The 12373-nt window shown below is 36.8% G+C and overlaps 1 long non-coding RNA gene across 1 annotated transcript in view; it reads right to left on the reverse strand.

The window, feature by feature from the left end:
* Positions 1 to 37: 37 nt before the first annotated feature.
* LOC128025746 (uncharacterized) overlaps positions 38 to 12373 on the reverse strand; it is a 59322-nt gene continuing 46986 nt past the window's right edge. Inside the window, exon 2 of the long non-coding RNA XR_008186212.1 lies at positions 38 to 627. This is a non-coding gene — a long non-coding RNA (uncharacterized LOC128025746). The remainder of the gene's footprint in view (positions 628 to 12373) is intronic.

Here is a 12373-nt window from a genome sequence, read left to right on the forward strand (position 1 = left end):
ATCTGGCGAACGGTCAATTCATTGATTTGTTAACGTCTGAATGAACCAGAAGTAGCTGTCGACTTTATTTCAGTAAAGTCATGCATTTCAGACTAAAACAGAACACCAAAATTGATGGTAAACATAGACGGGATGAATGAAAATGCAATTTCTATGCAACTCACTTGGAATTCATATTTGTTAAGTATTCAGTAACCAGTACAGTGATCCAGACCAGTACAGAACAAAATCCTTGTAGAAATTAAGGTAGAAATAAAGTGCACAGGTTGGTGGAGCGATGTAGGGATCAGGGCTGTAAATGTCAGACAGCTCAGAAGATGCTGCATTCTTTCCCTTGGGTTCACGGTTGGATGGACTTTATAGTCCTGGATCATCTGCTCTCCTGTGCTGAGTGAGATCAAGAGCGCTTGAGTGATAAATCCAGGCTCTGTAAATCTATACAGCTTTTATTTACTGTACAGATCCTCGATAATGCCATCCAGAGCATTCTGTGAGACCCGGTGTATGTGTTTATGTCAGAGAGTTTATTTGATGCAGGAATGTGATTTTTTTCCAGACAAATGTCACTCCATCTGAACAGATGACAGCATCCTGTAGCGTCCCATCGGATTTGGGCTGATGATGCATCTGAAACAAAACAGAAGAGGTCCAGTCAGAATTGTAGCATTGAATCATCAAGTGAAATGTCTGTAAAAGACATTTCGGTTTTGTTTGCACTGCACATATCATTTTATGTGAGAGATCACTTCCGGCGCTTTCTGCGCTTGCGCAGATTAAGCCAGAGCGTGCGCAAACGTTACACGACAATAGCAAGCATGCACGCCCTCAGATCACTTCAACATGGTTGTGTATAAGAGGTAAGAACGATATAAATACTGTTCGTTTTCTCACACAACCCGCTCGTTTCATGTCTTAGACCATCAATGTGTACTTACGATGGGGAACTGTTTAATTTGGACTTCTCTGTGCATGCTCTTTGAGGTGGTGACCATAGACCTCCATTGTATGAGTCACAGACAAGAACAGTTTGACCTAAAAATATCAAAATGGGAACTACTACTAAAGCTAAAACACACCAACATTTAATTTGAAAGTGTACTATCCTTTAAAAGTCATCATATCAGCCATACTGCTTTTTGATGAACCTTATAAACCCAATTAAATGTAGGGTAGGTGATTTCAGAGAGGCTAGCAATAGCAAAGCATAAGATCCCACCCTCCCTGCAAATCACTCTCCAAAGCCACACCTCCTCTGAAACACAAGAACTGAGGCTAACCAGCGACACGATGAGAGACAGCACCAACGCTGTCAGGTGACCTCAAGTCTTCTTCATCGGTGAGAAAATGTTACTGTAGAGAGCACATAATGTTACAGTAATAACACGGACTGAGAAATATGATTGGATGAACATTTATGGACCTACACCTTCCAAATATGACATAAATACATATAAATGCATGGTTTAGAGATGTGAAGAGACTTTCAACAAAACAAAAAAACTTGTTTGAACCAAATCACCTACCTTGCCTTTAATCTTACTACTACTACTACTACTACTACTACTACTACTACTACTACTACTCTGATACGAAAAGGGTCATGTCTCACCCCAACAATGCTCCAAAGCCGTCCAATCTTTCTCCGTCCGAGTCTGACATCAACAGAGCCTCCCTCTTTTATTCCGAACAGATGGAAAAACAAATAACAGATCCAGTGTGATTCTGAAGCCAAGCAGAACCAGCCCTCCACTCCCTGTGACATCTCTATCTAATCGCACTCTATCAACTCCTCTAATCGCTCCAAACAGAGGACGCTCTCGTATCCTGCCTATTTGGTATGTTATATACGCTACCATTCATAAGTTTGGGGACATTAAGATTTATGTATCGATTCATTTATTCGAAAAAAATATATATGTATAATATTTTTGGTGTTCCTGTAGCTCAAGTGGTAGAGCATTGCGTTATCAAGGTTGGGGGCTCGATTCCCCGGGAACACAGGATAAGTAAAAATTGTTAGCCGGAATGCACTGTAAGTCGCTTTGGATAAAAGCGTCTGCTAAATACATACATTTAATTAAATTTTTAATTATTATTTACTTTTATTCCGAAAGGATGCTTTCACACCCCTGGACTCATTATGCTGTGTTTCCACTTCCCCATGTTCTATGCGACCCAGTTTCTGTCTCCTGTGTTTGATTAATTGATTAGTTCTTCATTATCCTGTCTTTAAATACCACAGTCTTTCAGTTCAGTCGTGTCGGGTCTACCAGTTACAAGGTTGTACGTGTGTTTTCTTCCTGTGTTCCATGTCGGATATACCCCTGTGTTGGATTAATTAAAGACTCTCTCTCTTGATTATTATCGACTCCATGTTTATGGATCCTGTCCTTCGCCCTGATCCCCCTCCTCCTGTTTGAACAGGAAGGATGTTCCATCGAGGACCATACAAGGCAGTTCCTGTTGCTTGCCCATCTCACCACCTACCCGGACAACGAGCTCTGCGCATTCTATAATGCAAGCATCAAAACTGCGTGCAGAGTGCCGTCGTCTTAAGATGGTCCTCGGGAGGAAATCGCCGCATCCGTGGAGTGGACTCTGGTGAGAAACGTGTCACCTCTCACTTTTTTTGCCCAATGGAGGATCTCGCCAGGTCCACTCCGGACCCAGAGTCCAGCCCACCATCTCCCCGATGTGCAGAGCGCGTGCTCGAGCCCGCCGCGACTGACAAGCCATCGCAATACAGAGCGACAGAGCTTAGGAACGTCACGGAGCCAGTAGCCATGAACTGGTTAGGATGAACTGCCCCCTGTCCTCTCTCCGACGTCTCTGCTGGTCCCATCCAACCATCCTTCGTCCTTGGTGTCCTCGTCCAGTCCTGAGGGGGCTTCCAATTCTCCAGTACCTGATCCCCAGTCAAGCCCAGGATGGGTTCTTGTTCCTGAGTTAATCGCAGCCCCAGCGCTCGCTGAAGTGTCGGCTCCTAGAAAGTGCCCCCTTGTGGCCGCGATCCGTGTGCTCTGGCTTCTTTCAGAATAATTTTCACAAATGTGATATTTCACAAATATCACAAACAAAACTGGCCAAGTTTGGCTTGAAATGCAAGTTGCTCAATATTAACAGTTTTAACAGTTTTCTTTTATTATTAAACTGCAGCAACATCACACTTGCAAACATGCAGATAACCAGAACATCTTGTGATGTGTCAGATGTATAAACAAAGTGATATCTTATGATCATTAAAATCATTCTCATACTACACCCAGTAATCACGTTCATGTATAAATGCTTCATCACTAAACGCTCAGAATAACCAGTTATTGGCAGCATAATCATCTCTGTCCACATTCACATAAGTGCTACGTTTAGCCGATTCACCTTCACGCCCCACTGGCAGATGGTGTTTAATGCCTCGTTGATAAATTACAGTAATTTTACAGTAACTATCTTTTGTAAGAATGGACATTATTCCTGGAAACAAATGACTCACCTATGACTCATGAGGGGAAACGGCAAAAGTGGTTATCAGAGGGGGAAAATAATGTTTTTTTAAGAGAATGAGATGATTAAAAAGACAATGGACATGATTTGGAGGCCTGGCTGAGCCTTCTGGAGTCTCAGATGCCTTCTGATAGTCAAGGTAAATGGGAGATGATTAACAAAATCCGATGAATTCTTAAAAAAAAAAAAAAAAAATTAAATTGGAATTCTCTTTTTCAAGAAAAAACCATGTGAAGTAAAACTGGCACACATTAGCAAACTGCTCGCCCAACTGCAGGTCTTTGAAGAATGAAACCTTCCTGATGACGGTCTAACTATGGAAAACTATAGCAAGTAACATTTTAAAAACATGAATCAAGGACTTGGCTTTTGATGTCAAGAACCCCCAAATATGATGATTCCTTTGCAAGCGTAATATAATTATTGTTCAGATGATGAATGTTTGTTCCTCCGACCACTTACTAGTAAATATTTAGTCTGTTTTTATTTTAAATTCGTGACTTTAACTTCGGCGTTGAAAAGCAATTGTTGTTGTTTTAGAATGTATCATTTATATTTGAACCCCTTTTCCACATTATGTCCAGCCTGGTCTACATGGATACATTCAAATCTGGTTAAAGATTTACACAGTTGAAAATGTTTTATTAAAAGTGACATTTTGAAGTAAAAAAAAAACGGAAATATATTTTCTTGTAAAATGTACTCCATTAATCTTTCAATTTACAACTTGAAAAAAATAAATAAATAAAATAAAAATAATAATAGAAAAGAACATATATAAATATATATAATATATAGATAGCATTGCTATCACACCATCTGAATGACCCTAAAATATTCTTACATATCCATATAATTTAGAGTTTACAATAATTCAGCACAAATATAAAAAAAATAAATAAATAGATATATAAAATCTTTAAAATCATACCCTCTAAGACTCCCAAAACAGCCAGTCAAACATCATCTCACTGAAAGCTCATTTCCTCACTGTCCTCTTTAATAATGTTTGTCTGATATGATGCAGTGCTGATGTACGTGAGCTGATGTAACTCTGATGAGGCTGTGTGTGTGTGTGTGTTTCATCAGTTTCCATTTATCAACTTTATTAAAATGCTCTTCCACAAACTGACATTCTTAAGTGGGCTGCATCTTGGGATAGCGATGTGTAGGACAACAGGGTGTTGGGATATGAGGGTGTGTTAAGTGAATTTAATAAAGATTACACTAAAAAAATTTACAAGCTTTATACCAATAACCAACCAATATAATGTGGACCACAGCAACAGCAAGAACCAGCTATCGCATTTGTATGCGTCCATGCATATCCTTCTATGAAAACATTATTTAAAATATCTAAGTGATTAATACATTTTTATAATATAATATAATATAATATAATATAATATAATATAATATAATATTTTTAAATTATATTTATTTACATTATATAATGGCATATCACAAATTCACTTTATAGAATTATTAAATTGTATTATTTCAGATTTTAAAATTGCATAATAAAAATTAATTTGCATCCAGTGCTCCTGAAAGTCTATAAAGTGCCCATCTAATTAATAATTTATAATATACTGTATACTACTAACAAAATTATTTTAGGCAAAAAAAAAAAAAAACTACAAAAAATGTCTAAAGATTTTAAATTATATTATTTTTATATTATAAATATGCATTTCACAAGTTAATTTGAATCCTAAACGGTTACAAAAAGATCCAATCTCATTAATAATATAATATAATATAATATAATATAATATAATATAATATAATATAATATAATATAATATAATAATTTTAGATCAAATTATATTATATTATTTTATATTATACAATTGCACATCATAAATTCATTTGCATCCAGGGCTCCTGAAAGGCTGAAAAAGAGCCCATCTCGTTATTAACACAGAAAACCTGCTGACATATATCTTGAAATCTAGTGTAAATAAAATACTTCCACATCACATACATGTGATGTTTACTCGATGTTGATTACAAAAAAGAAAAAAATGTGGAAAATGTATAACTTATTTTGTGTAACATGTATTGAACTTGTTTCCTGACCCTTTAAAAACATCGCGTGATGAAGCTCGAGAATATTGAGAACATTGTTAAAGCCCAAGAAGTTTGTGGTTCACTGGAATCACATAATGAATTGATTGGGATCAATCAAGAAAGAGCGTGTGCTAATGCCGTCTGCTACAGCGAGATCTCATACAAATGGAAATTAACTACATTTTTTATACATGCCATACAGTAGGAGAAACCAACCCAAGACAGCATTAAAAGATAGGGTATATAGTGATATATCCTGATGGCACTGCACCAGACTAGATCCCAGAGCGCAGGAAAGCAAGCATTGAGAGCATTGTGTTGGTCTTGTGCTCTGTGATTAAAGGCAGACCCGTTGGCTTTAAATCAAGCTTCCAGCCCAGCAGGCCATTACTGTAGGAGCTGTGGACAGATGCTGCCAACACAGATCGAGCTGGCAGGAGGCAGGGATGCCAGCCTGTTAACTGTCCCGAGGAGCTGTAGGCACGTAACGCTCTGGAGGCCTGGGGAAACTTCAAAAAAGCATTGAGGGGAGAGGGGTGTTAGCACTAGAAAGAGTAATGCGTATTGTATAGCTAAGACTGCTTTGGGGGGGGTGCGCTGTTATACTATTTTGCACATTTTGTACAGAATCAACCTTTTAACTGTTTAGATGAATGATAAGAAACTTAATTCTTGCACCAATATCTATCTCAATTCCTTCGTAAAGGAAAAAAATATATATATATATATATTGAGGTCTTATGAAGCGAAACGATCAGTCTGTGCAAGAAACTGAACATTAAAACCTGTCATTTTTATTTAGCAGAGCTGCAATTAACAGGCACATGAACAAAGATCTCATTAGATACACTAAATATAACCAGTGCACACAATTTACTCTAAATTAAATCTAGAAAACGTACTTTACATAGAAATGTAAAATGTATGTTTTTTAGCAATAGGTTTCTATACGCATTCTTGTAACACTACAAAAAAGACACCATAAATGCTTCAAAAGCTAATCGTAAATCATTCTATTGAATCAATGCATATAAAATATTAGTCTGAATTTATGATTAATGAATCCGATGAATCAAATAATAAAAAGTAGCTTTACTGCAGAAGCAACAGTTTTATGAAAGCAGCTGAATTACCATCATGCTACTCAAAGTACTGTTAGTTAGCTATTCACTGGTTCTGTCTTTGTTGTAACTCACTGTATTAATTCCCCCCAGCAGCACATGGAAAACACAACAGTCTTTATATGCTACAGTATCTGTTTAGCTCATGTCTCGTAGAAATCTTCATTACCTCAACTGTCATATGGGAGCTGCTGCTATTTAAGGTGACAGGTAGGAAGCATGCAATCACAGAAACAATCGTGTGCCAGACAGCATTCTAATGAGGAGGAAGTCGTCTGTCTGAGCTAATGTTTCCAGGCCAGAAGAACTATCTGTAGAGATTGTTTAAAATAAATTATACCCCAAATGATGTTACGTTGGTTGTTGTTCATATTGTGGCAGTTCGGAAATTAAATGTCTGGTGGATGGATCTAAAAAGTTAATCGTGTTTGAAAATGAAGTACCACCTACACTAAACCCAAGTCTAAACCTATCCAATAGTGTTAACAAAACCAAACATGAGATTAAAACACATTTGCTGAAGCAACTATGTCATTTTATCGTGAACGTGAGCGTTTCACATCACTAGAGCAATGCTGTACCGGGTGCGCAATCGAGCAAGTTTACTACGTCGGAAAAACCAAACAAACAGAGCTGCTTATGTAATGAAAACATCAAAATGTAAAATTAGTTTGCAAATAATAAACTATGGAACAAGTATATTAAACTCAGAACATTGTGCAAAATCAGCCTTTATTAATCAATGATCTGCCCTTGTAAACATAATTTGTGTGAAAAGGAACAAAAGTTGTTGGTGTTTGACTGCCATTGGTGATCATTTCAGTTTGAAACTGCAATGAATTTTATGTATAGGTATGTTTTGCAAAAAAAAATGAATAGAGACACATTTTTCCAATAAGTTGGGGTTGCAAATATCTCTTCTTAGTTTTTGCTTACACTAGCAGCTTGGCAGTAAGCGCCTTCAAATTTCGCCAAAAGACAGTATCTTAGCAAGCAGCATAAATAAGTTTCCGACCTTTTGAAACAGATCTCGCATTGGGAGTGCATCTATGATGCCTCACTAGGTTTTGGAACAGATCAAGCCTCTCTTGGCGATCCTCTCAGCTTGGTAAAAAAACATTTCAAAGATCATGTAATTGGCAAAGCGAACCCTATCCCACTGCACACGTGCGCCAGTTCGTCCACATGGCGAGATCTTGAGTGCGGAGCGTTAGCAAGAGTTTATCCCAGATCGGGTTTTAATGTTAGAGGCTTGCATGGAAAGTGAAGGAGGTGGGGGTAAGAAACAGCTCTGTGGGAGTCTTTTACAATTAGTAACCATTCCACACATCTGGAAACATCAGTCACAGGGGAATTATCTCTTGCTTCTGGGAACAGACCTTGCAGGCCAACCGCATATGTTTTCCAAATGCACATGCGCACAGACACACACACACACACACACACACACAAATACATAACTGCTAGTCAGCCTGACATAAAGTCATATTTAAGTAGATTTAATTAAACATGTTTTCAAATAGTTTAGGGATTTATAAATATATATGTTGCATACAAATTTACTCATCTTTTTTTTTTTGGCAAGGCCACTAAAAATATTGCATGTGCAAACTTTCTCTTACTTACACACAGCACAGACAAATATCAACATATTATAAGTCTGTTTTTCCCAGAAATGTGTGTAAAATTAAGCAAAAAGGCCATAATTACTTTTACTATCCAGTCCTCTTTTAATCCAATTTTCAAATGATAAAAATCTGGTGCCATGATGTTTCTGATATTATGCAGAGTGGGGCTGAGGCATTCAAGCCTTTTCATTAAAAGTTAATTAAGAGTGTTTATTTATTTCCATTTGGCTCCAAACAGAAGAGATTTGAATCAGGAACCAATTAATTTAAAAGCCTAATGATACTGCAAATTAAAAGCAGCGTTGCGCTCAAAGATCTTATAAAAGGGCCACATACGAAATATGAGGGGAAGATAAATGTACTTCTGGGGCAACATCAATCCTGCTAGCTGACCGATATCCTCTAAACATGTCCAGCAAGTGTAGAAGGACTCGTTCGCCCCACTAGAGATCGACCTTTAACCTAAATCCTAAAATGTGGAATGTTTCGATACACAATCAAGGCCAAAACTGAATGTTGCACAGGATTATGCAATCTGATCTAAAAAGAGTCAAATCTTTTACATGCTCCCACTCTCTTCTTTTCCAAACCCAAGCCAGAGGCTCCACATGAGAACAGATCAGTCCCAATGAAACTCTCCCCTCGGAACGCTGCGTGTGTGTGTGTGTGTGTGTGTGTGTGTGTGTGTGTTTTACTGGACCGGGATAAAGCCTATTCTCAGTATGCATGTAAATGAGTGGGTCGAATTCCAGGCCCAGGGATTTGTTGGAGACACAAGGGTAAGGCCTGGCCAGGACTGTGTCAATAATTCAACCCCGACCACAAGGTCTGTCTTCCGCCTCCCAACTGCCTGTTTAAGACTGTTCGCTCATTCTGTCCGCCATAACAAACAGACAGGGTGAGAAGTGCAAAAACACATACAAAAGTGAATTAACACATATGTGGAGAATCACATCAACAAACATTGATTGCCTTATACTCGAATGCCTTTTTAAGGACGAAAAATGTGGAATGAATTGTCTCACGTTGACTTTTTTTTTATGCCAACCCCAAAAACATAAACACATTCCCACATATACACACCACAATACCTCGTTTTAATTACTTGAATCAAACAAAATTAGACAAGGACAAAGAAGGTGGTCTGCAAAAAAAAAAAAAAAAAAAAAAAAAATTCAACTGAAGACATGTTTCTGTTCCTAATAATATAATATAATATAATATAATATAATATAAATCATGTTATATAGTATAGATGTTACTGCTACTGATCTGAGGCCAGCGTTACTTAGCACAAAGTTTTAACCATTTAAGAGATTCTACCCAAGACTAACTAATTAGCATCTAAGGGCAAATACAACTAAATGACAATAAACAAAACAAACCAAAACACAACACAAAGCATAAAATGTCACAAAACAGGAATAACAAGAAGGAAAACTAAAACATCACAAAACACATGGAACGAATTATAACAAAACAACACAAAACATCAAACAAAAAATATGAAACAACAATACAGGAAAGTAAAAACATGAAAAAAGAGACTAAAAAAAGTTTATAACACATGAAATGAAACCAACAACACGTGAAATTAAATAAAGCATAACACATACCAGGAAAAAAATACAAATACAAATAATTGCAAAACATAAAAATTAAACATAGTGTGTCAAACAAACAAACCAACACAAAACAACACACACAACTAAACAAAATATAAAAAGAAAATAAAAAAACAAGAAACAAAACATTCAACAAAACAACACAAAACAGTATAACATGAAACATAAAAAAAAAACAATTAAACAAAACCAAACCAAAACAAACAACGAAACAATTCTGAATTCTATTCTACAGACACACCAAATTAAGTTTCATGTTATTTACATAACATGTATCTTTAAAGTACTAATATGCAGCCTTTAAGTGTAAATAAAGTATGAAGTAGTAACGTCCAGCCACAGGGACATCAGCTGTACCATTATCTTCTGAGAGTGGAGTGGACTAACATGCATCTACACATCTGGATCGAGTGTTTGTCTCAACAAATTGAGTTAAATGAAAAGGTTTAATATTTAATATGACACACGATTCACTCTGGAAGGACGAAAGGCACCCTGCAGTTAGATTAATATCCCCTCCAGTGTACAGTGAAGGCTTCTTGACAATGCAGTCTGTGAAAACATGTGTAATGCAAGTACAAAAACACATGTGTGTCATCTGTCAATCACACATATGGACAGAAGCAGTACATACACAGATGCACGCTCTTGCAGGTCAGTGTCAAGTGCAATTTCTTTCTATGTCTAGACTAAATACATATTTTGTACACGTGCATGCATGCACGCTCTAACATTAGGCCCAAAGCAACCCGACTGCTGAAACTAGATCCAGTAAGGTGCAAGAACGTTTTCCTGGGGGCGCCCAGATGAATAAGCAAATAAGCTAATGTGGACTAAAGCACAGAGTTCAGACACACGTCTCCATATACCACAAATAAACTCTTCTCCGTTACCGCAGCGAGGCAGGTAGGGAGGTCTAGCAGTTGTTGGGGATGTCTGTTCTCCCTTTGAGCGCCCGGATCAATGACTATCCCTCTTTGCTCTGTTTGGCTTGGAGTCCGTCTCTGGACTGCAGATGCTGATGAGACCTGGCTTTCAGCTGGACCCACAAACCTGCAGGAAACTAACAGGCCCTCCTCGCTGCTCAAATCATGTGTATCATGAGCTTTTGTTGTCTTAAACCCAAGTTGACAGGTTTTATTTAACTTCTTGTCATATACACAAATCCATTTGGTCAAAATCCTAGATAAAAAGTAAATTTCACCAATGTGCTAAACCAAAACATGGTGTCCTTACTCAATATTTGTGCCTATTGTGAATGTGCAAAACAGGAAACCCCAAATCTCACACACACACACAAAAAAATCATAATTAAAAGAAATTTGAAATATTTGTGTTTTCAGTGACAGACTGGCATAGTCACAAAGCTGAGCTCAAATTTATGCAAATGAGCCAGAATACTGCTATGACTGGAAGAAAATAAGTTGTTTTTTTTTTTTTGGTTATATCCATTACTTTATTAAAAATACAAAAATAATTTTTGTAAAATAAATCAAATTAAAAAGTGGTTATTTTACCCAGTTCCACATTTAATTAATTGCAATTTACTGAATGATAAGCTTTGCTGGGATGGGTGATATGACTGAAATCTTTATATTCACAATATGAGTAATGTCATAAGATTGTTATTTTTCTGTGTGCGTAAGGTTCTTTAAATGCAAAAAAAAAATAAAAAAAATAATAAAATAAAATACTAATAATTCTCTAAGTGTACAAAAAAAAAAAAATGCCCCCAAAAAACGTTTACTAAAATATGTTTCAAAAGATAGTTAATAAAGTTATATTTATATAGTAAGTATATTTTCTTTTTCTATATATATATATATATATATATATATATATATATATATATATATATATATATATATATATATATATATATATAAATTAAAAATAAAAAAAGTTAACAAATGATTTTAAATTGTATTTTGTCCTTCATATATTTTGGTCGAAGAAAATTAGGGGTGTCCATGGTTAACCGATTAACCGTTAAAAATTGCATAACCGAGTGAAACATTTTGCTCGGTTAAGTGACGTCAATGGCGTGCATTGAATTTAGTTGTAATACATTTTTGCACCACTAGAGCGCCAGAGCGCTCCCAGACATTTGTAATGTCCACAAGAAGAAGTCATTTTTCTAATATGAAGCGGGCAAAGAAAAGTACAGCGTTGGAGCACTTTAAGATTGAGAGTGACGGGGCAAAATGCAAGTATTGCAATACATTGCTTAGATATACTTCAGGTACAACATCGTTGTTGTAATCTCAACAGCCAACACCCGGGCATCATTAGGCCGGCGACACACTTGATGCGTGGCGTGTCTGTTTTTAATTCGGCTCCCATGTTAACAGGTTAGAGCTTGCCGACTGCCTGCGTGAGACGCGCAGCTCAATGCGTGCATGCTAGAAATAGAACCGACGTATCG

The sequence above is a fragment of the Carassius gibelio genome, chromosome A12 (assembly GCF_023724105.1).
Source record: "Carassius gibelio isolate Cgi1373 ecotype wild population from Czech Republic chromosome A12, carGib1.2-hapl.c, whole genome shotgun sequence".
NCBI lineage: Eukaryota > Metazoa > Chordata > Actinopteri > Cypriniformes > Cyprinidae > Carassius > Carassius gibelio.